The sequence below is a fragment of the Anabas testudineus genome, chromosome 10, assembly GCF_900324465.2.
Source record: "Anabas testudineus chromosome 10, fAnaTes1.2, whole genome shotgun sequence".
NCBI lineage: Eukaryota > Metazoa > Chordata > Actinopteri > Anabantiformes > Anabantidae > Anabas > Anabas testudineus.
Window position 1 is genome coordinate 8590929 of NC_046619.1, and position 20844 is coordinate 8611772.

Consider the following 20844-nt stretch of genomic DNA (forward strand, 5'->3'; position numbering starts at 1 on the left):
GGGTCAGGTAAACTAGCTCAGAAGACAAGAGTGTGTGGGTGAGAATAGAGTTAGGTTCAGGCACCACACTGTCTCTACTCAGCTTCACACTATCTCCACGAATCATGTATTTTCCTTACGTTAAAGGACACTGCATTCACACTTTCGGACATTAATATTAATCTAGAAGACCAAGATATCTTGTCAGTGCGGGCATGTAGTTAATATTAACAAGTGAAAAAAAGTATTTACTGTCCTCCGGGAATTTGGGAAGACGCTACTGTATGTAAACATTCTCACATTATCATGAAGAATTTTTTGATACACTTGGGAATTCATCTTTCCCTCAGTCACTGCAAGCTGTCCAGACCCTGATGCAGCAAAGCAGGCCCATATCATGATGTTTCCCGCACCATACATTACAAATGGGATGATGTTTTCACGATGATATGCTGTGCCCTTTTTATGCCAGATGTAGTGCTGTGGGTTCTTTCCAAATTGTTCAATATAGTTTTCTGCTAGTACAGTCCATAGACATAGACACTCTTGTTCAATGTTTTATCTACTGTAGACTCATAAACACTGATAGCCACTTACAATGATGCCTTCATATCTCTGGCTGTCACACACACACTGGGTTGTTTTTTTTACCTCATTCATAAGTGTTTGTTGGGCTCTTGGGGTCATTTTAACTGGCCGCCAACTTTTTGGTAGAGTAGCCACATATGTATATATATATATATGTGTGTGTGTGTGTGGGGGGGGTATACACATATACATAAAACAAATGAAGAAACGTAAAATAATCTTGGGCTGGTATAGAGTTCTTCACATTTATAGCTTGACTGTGGGAGATCACGCAGGACCTCAACAACAAGACAGGAGCAAATCAATACTGAGAAAAATCATTAATAATAATCAGAGCATTTATTGGCATCCTTACTCGAGCTATTAAGAACTCCTGCTTTTTTTCACGCTGTCTTCATTTGAGGATCCAATTTGCTCTGACCTTTAATGACACAGCATGTAACTGCTGGCTCTGGAGAGAGACATTAATAGACATGAAAAAACTATTAGCAGTGTGCTCTACCTAACTGTTAATAGCAGAAACTCCCTGGCACCATGTCAGACTGCAGCAGCACTCCTTCTGTTACTCACTCACTCCCGTGCTTGTTATATACATGTTTCAGTGTTTCTTTATCTAAAATGCTTTTACTGTCATTTTATGAAGCTTTATGAAGAGACATCTAAGATCTTTCCATGCAGGAAATTGGAAATCAGTCTTCTCATGGTCGCAATTTAGGCTGGGTACTGTTACAGGATGAATTATTGCAAGCATAAGTAGTCCATTAAAAGACATTCTGAATATCCTTGTAAATATCAAATGTGCAGAAGCAATGCACAAAGTCCATTTATGGTTGAAGCATTTATCAAACTGCATGTGAATAGGTTTGATTGTAAGAATTAAACACAGTGCTTTGACTACACACTGCAGTGAAGGTTTGTTTGTCCTGACCCCTATCAGAGGCTTTGTCTGCTGCAAGATCCTCTACATGCTAATTATGGCCAAGTTGTTTGTCGTGGAGCAACTCGTTCTCTTGTTTACTAATGAACACCATGCATGTGCAGCTAGAGCCTTGATTAGAACGGATTAGGTGACCTCTCATCTCTGTCGCTTGTATCCATGACGAGAGGCCAAAATGCTTCTCCTTTCAGCCACATCTTTAGAGTGTGTCCAGATCCAGTGGGATCTGGCTCCTTCATCTGTTATACAGTACATGTCGGCTTTGTTTTTTCTTTTACCTGCTGTGATGCATCTGTGATTTCTGTGAGCTCTTGGTCTGATCAGGGAGGGGAAGAGTGGCCAAAGAGGACTGAGCCACCTTGGTAGGATACCTGAGGGGAACAAGCGACCTCCAGGGTCCTCCAATCCATGCACTATTGTTTTGTTCTGCTAATTAAGAAGCAGTGTTCAGGCTGATTGGTTTCCAGTGTGTAATTACTAAACCGTCTGCTCAGAGTGCTTCCCATCTGAGTGCCAGCCTCTCCCCCTCAACCACGAGGAAACGATGTGAGAGTTTGGCGATGCAGAAAGCCAGGGTCGTGAACCTCATTTACCCAAACAGGCCGAAGGATTCTAAACAAAGATGAAGGACAAGGAGAGGTGATGGCTATTTGCAAGGCAAGACAGTGCACTAAGCAGGTGCAAGAGACCTTACATCTCCTGTTGCTTGTTGCCTTATAAAGGACAAATTGTACAGTCACAATGCTCCCTCTAAAGGAGGCTTTGACTACTGAATCCAGCACACACCAGAGGGGAGTAAAAAATGAAATGGAATAAGGTTTTATCCACTGCGATCTGGAAGTTATTCAGATCTCTGCAGAAACCAAGGCGGAGTGACTCAGGAGTCAGGCCCAGAATATCATATAAGAGGATGCCAAAAAAACAAGCAGCACAGTTGGCCAGACTCTTATAATAGTAGCACATTTATAGTGATGACAGATGAAATAAAGAAGTTCTCTTTCACATCAAAATGTAAAATGTGAACACAACTATTACAAAACCTCTAACTACTGTAAAGAGCTCATGGCAGATTTTCATTTCAATAAACATTTACCCTGACTATCGCTCTGTTGTAATAATGACACAATTGCAGGTGTCAAAGTGTCAACCACACTCCGCTACACCACGCACGCTGGAACACCGCGTTCATTCTGTTTGATCTTTACAATGCCGCTCGGTATTCATGAACCTGCTAAGCGGAGCTGAATATCTTTTCTGAGGATGCTTGCCATGAGCGGCTTCCACATCATCACTGCTTAGAGCGACAAGCCAGCAAAGTCTGCCTTCCAAGTGAAGAGTGAACAAAAGGATGCTTGATTTCCAGCTCTGGGTTTTAAACCCACAGTTGAGACTGAAAAAGGGGGAAAGCAAAAGAAATGCACTTATCTGTGCCCAGGAATAATGAATATAATAGATGATATAGACGCAATGAAGAGCGACCTATAAGAATTACCTTTGTGCTACATGGAAAATGAACAATTCAAGGCAGATGACTTGGTTTCTAATCTTGAAAGGCCTTATACTGTAAATTAGGGGTTCCTTACATCATTAGCAGCAAAGCTCTGTTTCTTATTGCTTTTTTCACTCAAGAGGGTATAGCCAGGAGAGAATCATGTTAACAGTGTCTAGAGAGAGGTTAACTATCGTAGAAAAAATGTTTGTTGTCATTCAATTGCCAATAGACCAACACAATTAGATGTAAAAATAAGGTAAGATGGCAGTGTCTCTCTCTCTCTGATTGCTCAAGTGTGCATCTCTGAGCTTGAAAGCTCTGTGTATGTGCACTTTAATATATAAAATAACACAACTGAGCATAATGTTTGCCTTTCAATCCTGTTGTGTTGTAGCCCCTGGAGGAAAAATGATACAAGAACTGAACGACTCAAATAAAAACACAGAAAATTGGGGAAATTACATCTGCGGAACAGCATCTTTAAATCTAGTCTCCAGCACTCTCAGTAACTGGATACGGAGCTCACCAGATGTTTACCTTCCCACAGATTGATGATGATGTCATCACCTGCCATCATCTGCCTTGGTGTGAAAGATCTTGAAAATGAGGTGAAATTATGGACAAGTCGAAGCCCAGGCTATACGTGCCAGGATGCATGGACTCTAGCGGCGGTGATGGCACCAGATGATAAATGAGTCAACATGACGCCGTTAAGAGATATCTCTCACACAGCAGTACATCATAGAAGTGTGTGCAAGCGAGAGGGAGAAAGTGTGAGAGGATGGCGATGTTGTCCAAATGAAATCTCCATCCACTTTGGCAGATCTGAACAGAACAGTTTGGACTGACATGCGAGTTAAATTTTACATAAACGTCTCGCAAGCGACAGCCTGAGCTAAATCATATTCAAAGAGCCTGAGATGCATTAGTTTATTTTTCTCTTTCTGGGTAGAAAACTTCAAAGTTTGCCTCAAGCTGTGACCAAGTGAAGTTTTCAAGAGGCTTTTTTTGTGCCGTAGGAGGGCAACCACTTGCGTGACCCATAATTCCAGCTATATCACAGCAGATGGCTACTCACCGTATACTGTCTGATGTTGGAAATGGATGATGGCGATAATTGACCAAAGCAAGGCCTATATGACAGGTTCATCTAATGATTAATGCGAGAGGAGACAGCAGGTGGACAACATAGTTTGATATCTTGTGTCTCCCCTTTTATCACAGCGTGAGTCCCCAGCACAACATCCTTCCAGTGCTCAAAGAAATGGAAAACACTGAAGTCTTTTCTGTCTCTCACCACAGTCTTTTTCTCGCCATGCTCCCTTTGTGTGTGTGTGTGTGTGTGTGTGTGTGTGTTCGTGTGTATGCTCAACATAACTGTTCCATTTCATCAGGTTTTATTTCCTGCTACCCATTAAAAAAAAAAAAAAGGAAGCTCAAAACAGGATTTCGGCTACCATTGTCCATGAGACACACTGTGTTGACAGCAGACATTTTTCACGCGAGCTGCTCAAAAGCTCTGGACGCAATCTACGGTGCAACAGGAGACGAGTAGACAAATCAAGTCTGCTATGAAAACAACAAGAGTAAGAGCACTGAGAAATGAAATAAGCAGCTCCAATTTCTGGATGTGTTGCAGCACTAATGCGAGCAGCATTGTGTGTCATCTACATTCCACCAATTACTCTCACTTCAGTCATGCCACAATGCTCCCAGAGCCATCTGTAATTCAAATGAAATATTTTCAACACTATCACCCCAAACATGAAAATCTCACTATTTACTCCACAGATCCCCAAGCCAGTATATCATGCTTAATTCAGTGTGATAATTCAGACCTCAATACTTTAGGAAATCCCTTCTGGCATATTCTAGACAATTTAAAAAGGCAGTGTAATGCAACTATGTTTTTACACATTGCTGGGAGACTTTCATGTATCTAACAGTCTGTAATTGCCATTCATTGCATGAGAGCAACTTGGATACAAATTATGCCAGACTGTAGATCCCAGTGTCCCTGAGCTGAGATCTATATTGAACAGGATCCATATTGGTCTGCATCAACAGTGACAGCGCTGCATTGTGAGGGAGCTGAGACAAAAAAGGATTTTAATTTGATTTGGATAGAAGGAAGGGAGAGTTATGGAAGTTAAAGGGGATTTTAAAACTTGTTAGTTTGCCTACTCAGCAATTCTGAACTTACTGCAAATTCAATTATCCGCCTTGTTTTGCAGTCAAAAATCACCCCAAAAAATACATTTTTAATTACTGTTAATATTTTATTTGTAATAGGAAGAAAATCCTTGTGTGGGGATCCATCCACAATGCTCCATTAGCCCCATTAGGTGTTAAATTGGCAGATGAATCAGCAAGAGCATGCAGTTCGTTTGGAGGAAGCTAATACTGGAGTGAGTTTGTAAGTCTAATTAAGGCTGTAATGCTTTCAGTTATGTTTGGTGGTTAATCTGGCAACACTCTGTAGCATGGTGTAAGACTTAAAGCGTGGACTTACTTCATGTTTTTTTGTTTTGTTTTTTCTGTTCCTGGAGACAACACACACCTGTGCAAACTCATTTCCTACTGAGCTTGCAAACATGCGAGCAGAAAAGATTTTGTTTGTTCATTTTTAGCCAGCGCAGGCACAGATGCAGAGAGGAGTGTGGCGTGAGTGGGAGGCGAGGGATTCATTAGCTTTGACTATTTAAGTGTGAAACAAAGTAACAAGGTGGTCTTCAGGACAACAGTCATCAAAAGGTGACCAGGGCGCTGTGAGTGCTGTGGTTAATTGCTCTTTTGCAGCGTCTTGCATATGGAAGCTAAAACAGTGCTCAACAGAAAGTGTGTACTTGGGAACTTTTGCAGATTGCTCAAACATTTTCATTAGCATGGGAGAACTTGGAAAATATATGTACGTGAATGTTGCCTTGGACCCAGCACTCGGCACACAGGAGCTGGCGAGGCACCACTAAAACTTATCATACTTTCCTTCCATTCATTAGTGGTGACTTAAAGGAAGCTGCCAGTGTGCTCTTCATGTGAATTACTTTGTAGCATCAACACCATGTTTCTGTAGTTACCTCGAGATGATCAGAATTGAATGTGAAACAGTTGCCATGAGAAAAACTTTCTGGAGCTGTACTAGATACTTCTGAGCATTACAAATGTGCATGTAGACTCTTTTTATTACCAGAAATTCCAGAATCAATTCAGTCTTAGTCTGAAGAGTCGTAGGAATATTAAAATGTATCCCCATTCATTCATTCTCACGTAATGGGAACCCAGGAGGCACCGGAGGAGGGTCACTATTGTGGATGATCTATGATCCCAGACACATGGACACCCAGGTAATGAGGATCACCCAGGTAATTTCTAAAACTGGAATGTGGAACAATGAGGATTTTTTGATCCAGTATCCAGTTTTCATAATAGATTCATGCTACAATGGTGACATCATTGCCCTGTGTAAATACGGTTTTAGATATAATTCAAATATTTCATAATAATTCAGTACTTTCAATACGTTCTTGTAGGGTTACTGCTATAGAACCAATGAGATTAATAAACTATATACTTCTGCTGATTAACAGGAATACTGTACGTGAAAACAGGATGTGTGGAGTTATGAGAAATAGTTACAGAATGAAGTGTGGGCTGGGAGGACAGAAATAAAGAATGAGGGAAAAGGACAGAGAGGGGAGCCAACTGGTTGTTCCTGACTTTTTCAGATGTTGTAGCTGCAGTAGCTGTCATTTTTCCATCAGTTGGAAACAAAGTCACCTTGGACTGTGTAAAGACAGGTGACAGGAGGAGTGGGTGGCTGCAGCGCTGGCGCTGGCCCCCGCTGACGAGGGCTGGTGTTAGTAGAGGTGACAGGAGCGAGGGGGCTGCTCACCAGGGGCCCCTGACACCACACAGCACCTGCCTCGGGAGATGCAGCGTCAGCACATCTTTCTAGGGGGAAGTTGGAATGGAAAAACAGGGAGGGCAAGAAGTCATTCACTTCCTTCCTCTGCCACAGTTCTGTTACTTTTGTTTGTTATTCCACTAACCCTCATGTGAAAGACAGACTGAGCCATAAAATATTGATACGACCTGGTGTGTCTCATATTGCATTTTGCTGTAAGGGTCTAAGTGCCAGGGAGCTTTCATCGATAGCCTGATACACAGGGATAGAAGCTCTGAACATGCAGAGGAGTGCTTTTGATCTCTTGTAGAAAGTGAAAATCCTCTTATTGTATTACTCACTGTCTTACTGTGTGTGCTCAGTATTACTCGAATACTACACCCAAAATTTTGGATGTCTGCCTTGTGGTTTTGCTCATTTTCTAAATCCTATTCCATCCTCTCCTCCTTTTCTCTTTCTCTTCCTCCTCCCAGGTCAGCATCCATCACCATGCAGGATGCCACCTCTCCTTTGACAGCTTTGTCAATGTGAATTACTGCAGTCAGTCTGGAGTGGTCTCAGCCCCAGGAGATCGGGACCTGCAGGGCTGCCCATTCCCTCCCCAGAAGAACCAAGAATAACTAACCTACGGCTCCACTCAGTTTGGACTCTCCCCATCTCTCCTGCACCTCCTCTTTAACGTCGCTCGCCCTGACTTTCTCTCTCAGATGCTCTGGATTTCTCTTAAACATGTAAGCTTACTCCGTACTCTCGTACCCACACTGATTATGCTGTTTTTTATTGATCCTGATCACTTTTACCTTTGCAAACAACCAGTGCTGTGTGTATTTTGAAGACAAGTAGGAGATTTGTTTCCTGCATGCCTAACTAGAAATTGCAAGCTACCATTCAACAAGCCTGTATCTGCTTTGATTTCCTCCATTACATGACTGATTTAGTCATATATTTCCCCAATGCAGCTTTGTTCAAATGGTGGTTTCTCCACTTGGAAATATGGCCTATTTCCTGCTTCAAATGAGCTCCCTTGGGATTTATTTACTAAATTGCAAAGGACGAAAGATAATTCATATCTCAGTAATTAAGCATGCAAGAAATACATCACAGAACCCAATACGCCTTGTTAATAAAAAAAGAAAAAGCTGCAGTTTGATATTATGTAGATTTAAAAGCCCTCCCTGAGGGTTTTTTTTTTTTTTCATTAATTATTTCAGGCTTTTTTCTTTATTTTGTCTGTGAATGGAACACCAGTGCAAGCTGGTTTACACCCACAATGCTAAGCAAATTAAGAACAAAGATGACTTAGTACGGAGGTGAATCCATTGTTCCCCTCACCCATGCTCCTTTGAAGAAATACAGCACTCAAGGACTCATTTGTACAATATTAGCATACAACAAAAGAAGAAGAATGGTTGTGCGCTTGATACGTGCCTCAGATGACCTACTATTCAGAATGATAGCGGTGGAACATTTTGCAGGCAAGGTGGCTAAAGCTTCGCAAGGTTTGGAGACACCATTGCACCCTGGGTGCAGAGCGAGGCTCCTGCTCCGTCGGGCTGGTTGGATAAAATGAGAGTCACCGCTGAAGTGTGTAACCTGCTGTATGTTTACGTGTGGTTGCAGGTGTGCGGTTGTCTCAGTCTGTGTGTGTGTGTGTTTGCTTTAATACGCGCCCCTGCGCGCATGTGTTTACAAGTGTGCTTCTGATGTGCAGCTCCGCAGAGATGAATTTCAAATGACGGAAAACGTGTCGGTGACAGTTTTCAGAATTATTTTCCTGGGAATAGGGCACATTTTCTGCTTTGAAAGTTATAGCACTATCAATATAAAACCCACTTGGATGTGAAACTCAGGCAAACATTGTAAGAGTACACAAAGTCAGTGTCCCATTCATGGCCAGTGAAGCAGCTCCAAGCTGTATATCAGCATGTCATCGCAGATTAGAGTCTCAGGTCTTTGGTTTTTCGGGGCTTTGGTGGAGAATTGTTCATGACTACACTGTGGAAGATTTTCCACATTACAACTTATATGTGTTTTTAAATAATAGCTCGCGAACCGGCTCGAATTTAAGAGGCCCTGCAAAAAAGAGCTTGCCATGTAATTACCAAAGATAAACAAACACACAAATAAACATAATTCCCCGGGGTGCAGCATTAGTATCACTTTTATTTGCATGAAGATCTGTCTTGGGTTCACATGCGTTTTTATTAAATCATGCCGGCAAATTGGAGCACTCACATGCATATATTGACACATCTCAAGTGACCAGTGAGATTAAAATGTGGCTCTTCATATCCGGCTCTATAAATAAGTGATGATGTTGTGAAATGTTTCTTGATCACAGCGGAGGAAAAAAGGGCTTACAGTGGACAGCACGAGTCAAGGACTGGATTGAGCAGATCGACTCTCCTTCAGGCTTGGGAGCACAGCCACCTGTCACTCCTCTTCAGCTCCAGCAAGAAATCAACCAATTTCATCCATTCACTAGCAGAAGGTCACCGGGATGGTGGTCCATACTTTGAGAGAGCAGAGAGAATCGCTCTTACTTAGAGCTCCGTCTCTCGGGACACTTGTTCCTCTCAATCACTTGCCAGACTCTGAAATCGTTGAGCCACTTGGCCGAGACTCTGGCCATTACACGTCTTTGTCACATCAGTAGCAGAGAACAATCCAATGTGAATTCAAGACGCTATATTGCCTTTGTGGCTATTTTTACTAAATCCCTTATTGAAACAAGCTGTTTAGACAGTGGCAGACAGTGGTTTGACTTATTAAAAAACAACATTAAAACCTGCTCATGTGATGTCTTAGTCCTTGTAAAGATCATAGGATTTGAAACCAGATTTCCAAACTAAAGCATGTAGTGTACAGTGCAACTCTCTTGAGTGCACGGTTCTCCTGTACTAATTTAATAAAACTGTTTTGTATCACTATGACTGCTCACATAGACAAAACATGAAAGACATTCTTCAGTGGATAGGTCTCTGCTGGGGGAATTCAGACTCAGTATTTCTAGTATTTCACTAAGTCTTGGCTACAGCTCTGTACACTTGAACGGGCGACAGTGAGGCCATGTTACCATCGTATACATTATTTATTTACACTTTTCTTGCACAATAATTAAACAGCAAAAAATACAGAAATAAAACAATCTGCTCGATATAATTTATATTTGAGCTGATTTAATCTAATTCTGTAGAGAAAACCTGCTTGAAAATATTCTCTCCCACAAATAAGTTGTTTCATGTTCAAATGTTGTAGCGCGGGATGTCATCTAAATCCTCCTGTCTGACTCTTAGCCTGACAGAACAGCTCTGTGAGAACAGCTTGCCTTACAATGCATGGTTTAATTTGCCTGTGTGGAATCCCTCGTCTCTGTTGGTCCATTGACTCGTCACAAATTCAGAGCTTGTGTCCCGGTGTCGACATGAGCGCACCGGCGGTTCCTCTTCGGGGTGACACGCGGCATGAGGTAGACTAATAAATAAGTTAATGACGTCCACGCAGGCACCCTGATTTTTAAGAAGTCATCATTGTTGTAGGTAAGCAGAACAAGGTGAACGCGAGTTCTGGGGGAAACTCTGGCCTGAAACACATGTTGCTGTGTGCTTTGATCTAGCCTGACAGAAGGGGAGAGCTGCAGAAGACAGGCAAGGCCAACAGTGATCAAAGACAACACCAACATACCTTTGCTTTCAATATTTCATAGCATAGCAGCACTGGATTACTAAAACATGTCATCATAAAATATCAGACTTTTTTTTTTTTTTTGATCAATATTTGTTGAAAAGGTGTCACCCAAAGCTGTTCAATCTCTGAAGCCACATTTATATGAAATAGTTTTATTATTTCTTTATTTTTATTTTATTTTATCTTTGTAGAACTGATAGAGTGATGAGAGATCATGTTTGCTTTCACTCCAAAAGTGATGCAATGAACTCGGTGATCAGCGCCTTTACAGCGGGGCGGGTGCTCCACCTCTTTGTTTTATTTATCGCTGCTGTTCCACCTGCCAGACAAAGCAGCAGTGACAGATGCATAGGTACAAAACGCTTGAATCGGAGAGGATCTGACACAGGGAGGGTGCAGAAAGACAAGGCGGTTGTTCCCCTCTCAGTATTTTGTAATGCGTTGTTAGTGCTTCACTACTACATCATGTCCTTGATGTGACAGAAATCCAAATGAAAACAATCCTACAGTGTGTTAAACAACTATATGCAGAAAACATAAATATTACTTGAAGTAATATTTAGTATAGTAGTATATCCCTAATATTTGGGACATTCATGGTTCCCAGAAGATAAACCTCTCGTTTATAGAAAGCTAATTTAATGGCAGGTTACACTGCAGCACATTTCTCATCCTTGTCCTTCGACTTTTTGTTTACTACCTACGCACTAAAGTTGTGGTGCAAAACTAATGTTTTCAGGTCTGACAGGCGTGAGGTTGGCTGAGTTTTACACCACACCGACTTCTCTGACAGGACCTGTCTTCATCTAAATCTCTGTGTCATAACTGCAGTGGATTTAATAGCTAAAACCAGCAGAGACCTTCACTTTCCACTGGGTTTAATATTTATTTTTAACACATAGCATAGTGCCTGTGATGTTTTCTATGTTCCGTATAAATTCATGCCCAGAGGGAATGTGTACATCTCTTTTGGTGCTTTTCACTGCAATTTATTGCAATTCATACCAAATGTAGTGTTGGAATTTGACCTCTGAATTTATTTCACAGTACGAAAGTAAACACCATGGTATCTAATTGAGTTCCCCCCCTGCACAAATATCACTTCAACACAGAATGAGATGCCTTGTTCTACAGCAATTCAATGATCTTTCTTGAACTTCAAGTTTGTTACAGCAGAGGACTGTATGCATGTGTTTTTTTAACATGAGCCAAACAGTTGCATAATGATATCCCACTAATTTAGAAGTAAAAAGAAAGAACAAACTTATTTTTTTTTTTTGCAGCCTGTGCAATACCACTGGGCATTAGTTGTCAAAACTTCCTTTAATTAACACCAAAACAAAAGGTCATATTTTTCTTTCAATGCACAACACTTGTAGCCATTTATTAAGAGTTTATTTAAATTCAAATCACAGTTTGCCTAAATTAACTCCCTTCTCTTTAACCATCTGAGATTTAACTCAGCTACTGCAAAGACAATTAGTGAGGCACTGAGATGTAATTTTACAGCATCCACAAACTGAAATACATTCAAATGTAATATGCCATTTGAATGCTTCAGACGGAGCCGAATGCGTTTTTATAGGTTTTAAATGTCTATGTGTTGTTTGATTTACAATGCAATTTATTAAATAAAAACAAACCAACAACATTTTAAGTGGATCCTGTCATCCTAATTTATCGTCCACGTCTTTGGAGAACACGGCAATAAGCCATAAAAGCTAACACTACAGTAGTGACAATAAAAGACAAAGGTGGACCATTCCCGACTCGACTGCACGAGGTTCTATCTGCGTTCCCGAGTCGTTTTGAGACATCGTGCTTTACAATTTCTACATTGTAGACAGCAGAAGTGATGCACAGCAAAACCCTGTTTGACTAGTAAAAACAACAGACACTCTGTAGGCACTCTATGCATCACTTATATAAAATGAAACTTTCAATGTTTTTCTGTTTCCCTGTCTGTCTGCTGCTCATCTCTACACTGCTCATCTGGACTCTTTCCCCCTCTGCACGTCTCCTCAGCTAAGTTTGACATGTTACTGTTAGAATCTTTAAAAACTAAAAGCTACCGTCTCTCTGCATTTTTGTGCTACAGTTTAAAACTTAAAAATAACACAAATGATTGCACTGCACAAGCTCTGTCAGGAACATCAGCATTAACAGTAATAACATAAACTATGAAGTGTTCAACTTTTCAAAAAGACTAATCATGTGTAATTTATTTTTCACCAAGCTGAAGCAGCATAAAAACAAAATGCCCATCACTTTATTTAGCATCTCTAACAGCGTGATTTACAAAGTCCAGTAAAATAATGAATTGTGAATCTTTTCTCAGATTTCACACAGGTTACCATGGTAGAGACTTACAGTCGATCTCCTCTGGTTTCATGTCAGAAATGATTGAGTGTCTAAACACAGCTTTCAAAATGAACAACTTTCACTTTCAGGTTTAGGATAAAAACATTTGGCGCATTACAAACAGAGAATAATGAGACATCACACAAAGCAAATAATTAATGTTGGCTTCAAAACAACCGTTTGCAACTTTAGTTTAAAGGATTTTATTACTCCTACAGCAGGTTTTGCAGAGAAGCTACACTTTCATGGAGCAGGAGGCGCGTTGGCTTTTATATTTGACAAATGGTAGTTAAGTTATTTTTAAGAAAAATGTTAGCTAGAACCTTAAATGTAAGGTTAGCCACTGTCATAATGATTATTAGAGCTGCCTCATGTTTTACTTTCCATTCTGATTTACAGAACCACGCTGGTGCTCACAAAAGGTCAAGAGAGGAACACGAGTCCACATCGGCAGTTTGTCACATGTAACCGCCGTAATCCGCCCATTGTCTTTATGACACTGTAAGCGTCCCCTAATGACCTGACTCAGACGTCGCCTGCTGCACTGTATTAATTTGAGCAGGCCGCACACTGGGAAGGTTATTTTTTACTGTGTCTGTCAGTGTCTGATAAACCACTGAACATCATCCATCCTTCTGAGAAAAAGAGAAGAGACGGATGAACATGCGCATTTTCTAATTCTCCTCTTCTTGCTCTGTTTACTTCCTTGTCTCTGTCTTGGTGCCCTGTAGTTATTCTCTTTTCTTTTCTGTCTTTATTCCTTATTTCTCTCCATCAGCTTACCTCCCATTTCACCCATCTCACACTAACACCCATTACATTTTCTTTTTTTTTTCCCCTGCTCCACATGAAGGCCCTAATATTTTCCCGCAGGGCCCCCACTTCTCTCAAACGGTGATGAATGGCTCTGGCTCCTGTATCGATTTCCAAACTCAAACAATTTAGGGACAAAACAAGTAGCAGTTTATCATATTGATTTTCTTCTGAATTCAGTTTCTCCCTTTAAGGTGACACCGTGCATCTGAATGAATACATGAGTGAAAGCGTAGATGAATGCTTAACACTTCCTTGCTGAGCAGTGACTGAGATTTAAGGCCAGTTTCACAAATGCCTGCGTGACTCAAAACGCCTTAAGTGCTTTTGCCCTCTTTAAGCGAGGCTTAGGTGTGGCAACAAGAATATATATATATATATATCTAAAGACAGGTTACCAAATCTGGAGCGAGGCCTTCTTTGAAGATATAGAAACACTAACTGAAGCATTTACAGTGGCAAAAACATTTTGGAATTTATTTTGGAATTGATTTTATCATAAAACGTAATCTGATCTTAATTTAAGTCAAGAGTATTAACAAATGTGACGTACCTAAAATAATAACACAAACAAATTCTGATCCTGTATATCTTTATTGAGAACAACCATAAAAACGCATGTGAACCTTTGGAATTAATAACTAACTTATTTCAAGGGTTCACATACTTTTTCCACTCGCACGGTTTATATTGTTGTTCTCAATAAAGACATAAAAGATCAGATTTTTTTGTGGTATTATTTTAGGCACATCATATTTGTTAATACTCTTAACTTAGATGAAGATCAGGTCACATTTTATGACAAATTAATGCAGAAAACCATGACATTCCAAAAGGTTCACATACTTTTTCTTTCCACTGTATCTTGTTCAACATGTAACGGACGTGTTAGTATGTGTTGTTTCATTCACATCCAACCAAACAGTGGAAATCCATCCATGCGTCCCCACTTAACACAGAGCATGCTCACTGTGCTACAGTTCAAGGGATCGTTAGTGACTCTATTCAAAAAGGTTAAATTTAGTGTTTAATCCATATTAAGTTTTTAAAGGTGACCAGAGGCAGGGAGATCATCAAGGACTTGTCAACAAACGCTTTACACACACTAACTTTCTCTGTTTTCTTTTGATGGAGTCAAGTGTCAAGATCGTCTTTTAATACCAGATTGGATTTGATTACAATCTGCTGATGCTGCAGCCTGTGCCACACCTGAAAAGGCATGTAGCTCTGCCCTGAATGCATTAGTGCTGACAATGGAGTCACAGGCGGGCGGACATGCCCTTGGCCACGGTGATCTTAGCCTTGCCCCGAACTGTGGCCAGTACAGCACAGGCAGGCTTGGAAAATTGCCTGGGAATGAAAAGGCCCATTAGAAAATTTAAAGCAAACAAACAAAAGTGTAACAGCGGAGATTCAACGGATGACAGTTTGGTATTGCAAACACATTATCTGCTTAACCTCATGTCCTTTCCTCATGCTGGTTCTTTCTCTCCAGCTGGTTAAATTAGCTTGACTCCTAGGATGCCTGAAATAGAAATTGCTTCAACATGAAACGTCTGCAGGATAGTGACAACAGCAGGGAGCATATGCATTCAGACAATGTACTTCTTCAAGAAATAATGCTTATGAAAAAACATATTATCATAATATGATAGAAATCACTGTGAAATCAATATGAAGAAAATGGGAAAATGGGAAAAGCGTATTGCTAAAACAGGAACTCTAACTGTGGTATGTAATTTCAAATCGAATATGCAGTCTGCGCTTATTCCACAATGATTCATGTTGTGTGCAACGTGAAAAAAAATTAAGAATGCACCCACCTTCATCACATTTATATGAAATGTGACATATAAAGCAAAAAGAACTTAGTTTAATAAGTTCAATTTCCTTTAAAATGAAAGCAAAACTATTTGTTTGTTTGACCTGCGTAATGGCATTAATAAGTCTTTGCCACCAGGCAGCTATTTTTAATTATTTATAAAAAAAATACACCTACTGTCAACAGAAGTATAGTTTTTCTCAGCGTACCAAATTTTTGTTTCAGTTCATTATAAATTCATATTTATAATAATAGACCATCGCTGGAGTAGACGTTCAACGCCCTGCATTTACCAATACATTAATATGACACTTCTGCAGCATGATGTTAGCTGGTCGGTCCATTTTCCAATTTCCAGTTTCCAATATTGCAAACACTAATAAACATCATTGTTCATGGTCCCCACTGGAAGATTTCTACATGCCTTTGATATTATTATATCAAAATTTTATAAGTCGGATCTGTTGGATGTATTTTTATTGCTACGACAGGTGTTCATTGCGCTTGAAGAAAGTAATTTATGGTTTAGTTTATTCTGCACCATCAGCCTGAAATCAACCATACAGACACCGTGGAGCATCATTTCCCCAGAAGGTCTGCGTACTTTTTGGATCATTAGAAATGTCACGCAGGTCTTTCTCTACAGTATGTCAGTATGTGCCAAGCTCACCTGTAGAGGATCCCGTGCTCCTTTTACAGGCAGTAGGCATTATCTAGCACTGTAGTTATTTAGTGTTCTCAATTACTTTTCTGTTGACCTCCAGTCATTCAACATGTCATCTGTGTGATCTACAGGTACTTGTATTCTCAGTATATTTCCCAGAATGCATTTTGACAGCTCCCGGTAGACAAGATTGCTTTGCTCAGTGCTGTATGTGAGAGGACTAGAAATAGCTTAGTATATACAGTAACAGTAATTTGTCCACTAAAGACAGAGTGCATGGGGAGTAAATCTGTGTTGCTGTGTTCTACTGGGGAAATAGCTAAATAAATAAATAAATAAATTATAGTAAAAAAAAAAAACAAAGACGCCATAGATGGAGGCTGAGACTGCAGTGTATTCTGACCTACTGATGGACTGAACTGGTATCTCCTCCTCTTCCATTATGACTCTGTCGCTCTCTCTCTCTCTCTCTGTATGACTGTTGAACAGAACTGCAAAACTGATTGTAGCCTTTCCCTAAGAGAGAAATGTCAAAACTAGAAATCTTGATAGATGGGAAACATAAATAAATAATAAAAAATAGTTCTACTGCTTCACTGGAGATACAATATGTGACCTACCTTTGTCCCTTCTCCCTTTTGAAATAACAAAAATAGAAAGAAACACACCAGCAAACCACTGAATGAACAGAGAGAGGTATCTGTAACAGAGTGTATGTGTGTTGACGTAAAACATGGGGCAGCTCGCTGTTGTGTGTATTAGGAAAAACTGTATAGGTAGTGTCACCACGTCAGTTTGTGGGCACGGTGTTTAGTTTTATAGTTTGATAGGTGCGTGGTCAAGCCGGGGTGACCTTTAGAGGGGTGCCTACAGCTGTGCCCACAGGCTCTTGTCAGGCTACTGTTGGCCCAGGCTGACCCCTCCTTCCAATATCTCCAGGCTGTCACACCTTTGCGAGACAAAGATGTTGCTGTCATCAAGCGGCTGAAACTGCACATGCACGAGACATGTGAGGGAAATAAAATGGAACAGCCAGTGCTCTTATAGGTGCACTCTGAACACTAAGTGGTGCTTTTTGAACAAGAGCTCAATTAAGTGCTCATTTCCAGGTAAAAGGTTCTTATATTTTCAAAGCTGGTGAATGTCACTGATGTGGTCATTGGCGTCACTGGCTCTGGCATTGGCTTTCTACATCATTACTTACCATATAAATTGAAAATGAGTGAATTATAGAGAGGCCTGTTTTAAAGTGAAAAGGTTGCAAAAACGTGTTTTTATGCAAAAACACACATAATACACTATAAACGGGATTGTAGCCGCACTGATTGATTGATCAAAGACTGTTATTATGTTCAAATTTGGCAAACAGATGAAGAACCAGCATGCAAATCAGGCCAGAGTGGCTCCTGACTGCTTCCAGAGCACAACGGCTTTGGGTTGGTGGGCTGAAATGTGGAGTAGCACTCCTGCCTGCCGGAAAACATACAACATTCGGTGCACAACATGTCGGGTAATGATTTGACAAGCTTGTTTTTGATCAGCCCACTGTTTTTGTAAGTGTTTAGTGCTTTGTAAGTCAGTTTGCCTTTTGCCTCTGTTTTAGGTTCAAGTTTGATGATGGCTAAGTGCTGCCTATGAAAGCCGTTAAATGAAGATCATGTGGGTAGCCGTAAAAAAAAAGTGTTTTATGTTGTCACGAGCACAAAGAAGACATGTACACTATGTGGCTGCCGCAGCCAGCTAGTTCTATAATGATCTCAGGGTAAGCTCTGGTGTCGAACTAGCTGCTTCACTGGTCTACTTAATGTCAATCCACCGACCAGTTGAAATCGATCGGGAGTCTGAGTGCAACCCAACTGTAAACAGTTCTGCTCAAAGAAAAGACTTTTGTTTTTCTTTCCTTTCTTTTTCTCCCATGTCCACCTCTCTAGTCACAGTCTGTGTCTTCTTGGATTCTAAACTACACTAAACTTTGTGATATAGGCAATCAATAGCCATTCATACACACACTGCACACTGGCAATGAAGGATTAAATGATTGAAATGAAACACACACAACAGAAAAAGCGAGTGCCCATTAAAAAATGCAGCTGAGAGTTTCTCCAGCTTACCAGGTTTGTACCTGGTTTATTGCCAGGCTTTGTTCTGTATTTAATAACTAGAATATGATATCTTTATTACCACTTTGTATGTCTGGTGTGTGAGTTTCTTTTTGAGCCTTGAAGAAACTTTTTTTTTGATAAACCAAACTCAAAAAAATAAATTATAACTCAAACAAATGGATACCTCAGGGAACATTTACAGCTACAGTCATATAGCAGAAAAAACGTCTGCATGAAAACTGTGCATGTTAACAGTTTTCAACACAGAATTTAACAGGGAATAATTTCAGTGCTTATGAATTTATCTTTACTGATTGATCTTGATCCTCCCACTTTGTTATAATCAGTGTCGATGTCTGTGTTGCAGGTATTCTACAGTAAATAGCTTAGTTTAGTAACAGCTCAGTTTTTAGTATAGTACATGCATCCCTCACAATGACAAAGATGGATTGCGTATGTTGCAGATCTCGACCATTGTGTGTCGGGCACCTCGCAGTACCCCCCGCCCCCCGCCCCACTCCCTGCAGGCAGCACATACATCCTGCCATCCTGCTGGCCTCTGTGGCCATGGGTCTGAGATGCAGCACTGAGCGTTAAACTGAAACAATAGATTATTGTCACCTCAGCCATGTTAGAGCCAAGTGTGAGAAGAGCCTTCTGAAAAGGACAATAGGGTATGAATTGATTTATGGGGGTTTGGGGAGCCATAATGTGCAGTAGTAACAAGGAATCAATGGGCTAGAAAAATGCTAACAGCAGCCCTTTATGTCCTAAGCCTTTGTCTCATCCAGAATTTAATTAATTTCACTTATTTTTGGGAGCGCGTAGTGTGGTGATAGAGATCAGTCTGCTCTCATGCTGCTGTATCACTGCTGTTTATAAACCAGCCCAAGTTGGTCCTCATGAGAAGCGAGTATGTCAGATACGATGGCGTTCTTCAGAAAGTAGCTGATTCCATAAGAACCAAATCGTTTTCTTTAATCTGTCACAGTCAAGACTTTTTTTCCCCACTTGCTAACGCAAGCCAAGAGAATAAGCAGTAACATTTTGTTTCTAATTTATAGGTTCTTTACCTGAAATTGTGTTTCACATTACCTAATGTTATAATTTTAATGAAGTTCACTAATCAGTGTTTCAATAAAATGAGCTTCATTTAATTTTTAGCAGATACTAGAGGGGAAAAAGGCACTTCAACTGAAATTGGATGCTCAACAGTTTATCTCTGACAATGTACAAATAGCTTTCGACAGCCAATACTCAAAACTAATAATATGTGTTACATATTTAAAACAATGATTTGTCTCCAGTTAATAACATTAGGATGAGACAGAAATGAATTATTTATTAGTCATGACAACTATACACTTTGGCAGCAGATCACAATTGAACTCCTATTTTAAAAAATGTGTAAAACCAGGCTCAATGTTCAATCATATTTAATCATCATAGTAGTTACTTTGAAATAAGTTTCTGTACTTGCACAGTGTTAGAAACGCAAGTACTGGAGTGCACATATCTGCCTCCAAGTTGCATCTCAGATTATGTAATATTGTCTGGGAAGACATTAAACAAACTGTAACTGTAATACTATATATAGCCTATACTGTATAATATGGTACTTGAGCCAATTGAAGTTCATAATATGTTCACTTTTTTATTTGCTGTGTGTTTAACTCAATTAGCATGTATGTGAGAAGCACTAGAACTCTGCTCTCACACTTTACATAAAACTGTGGCAGATATATTGGCTTTCCGTCTGGAAGTGTTAGATTGAGGGTGATGTGCTGTACGTTAGATGATGTCCTGTATATCAGATTAGTCACTGAGCTGTCTGTGAATATTACATTCAAACGTATTATAGTTTAGCCCCTGGGAAGTGGTGTGATTTCGTCAGCAATGACTGTTTGATCACTGTTTCGTGACCAGTTAAAGGAGGAAATGGGAGTCATGATTTAAAAGCAAGCTTTGGTAAAGGCCAGACGTAGGCAGCCGTGGTCCTGGAAAGCCACAGTCCTGCTGGTTCTCTAACAATCTCTGCACTTCCCAGTCATTACCTGGACCAGGTTTGTTCACCCAATCAAAAATACCCCAGGTACCCCTGGTATGGGTGCTGCTGCTTTGTGCTAGCAGTTTGATAACATGGACATCGTGTCTAGAGCTCCAATAATCCTCAGCCAAGTATCTAAATATTGCACATGGCTGTGACTACTTTTCACATTTTAAATAGTTAAAATTATTAATTACCAGTGTCACTCTGGTCAGTAGCTCACTACCTTTCTTGCTGACAACTTAGAGCCATTACTCTGTGAGGATTCTTGTTCTTAATTTCCACACTACTGCACATGCCATAGTAAAGCAGATTCAGTTTATCTAGTCACACTGATGAAGAAGCATAAATAAGTGAATGCTAAAATTAGCATGTACAGCAAATTTTTGTATTGTTTTTAAAGTTGTTTTAGTACGAAGCAGAACAGGTTTCCCAAAATAGTTAACTA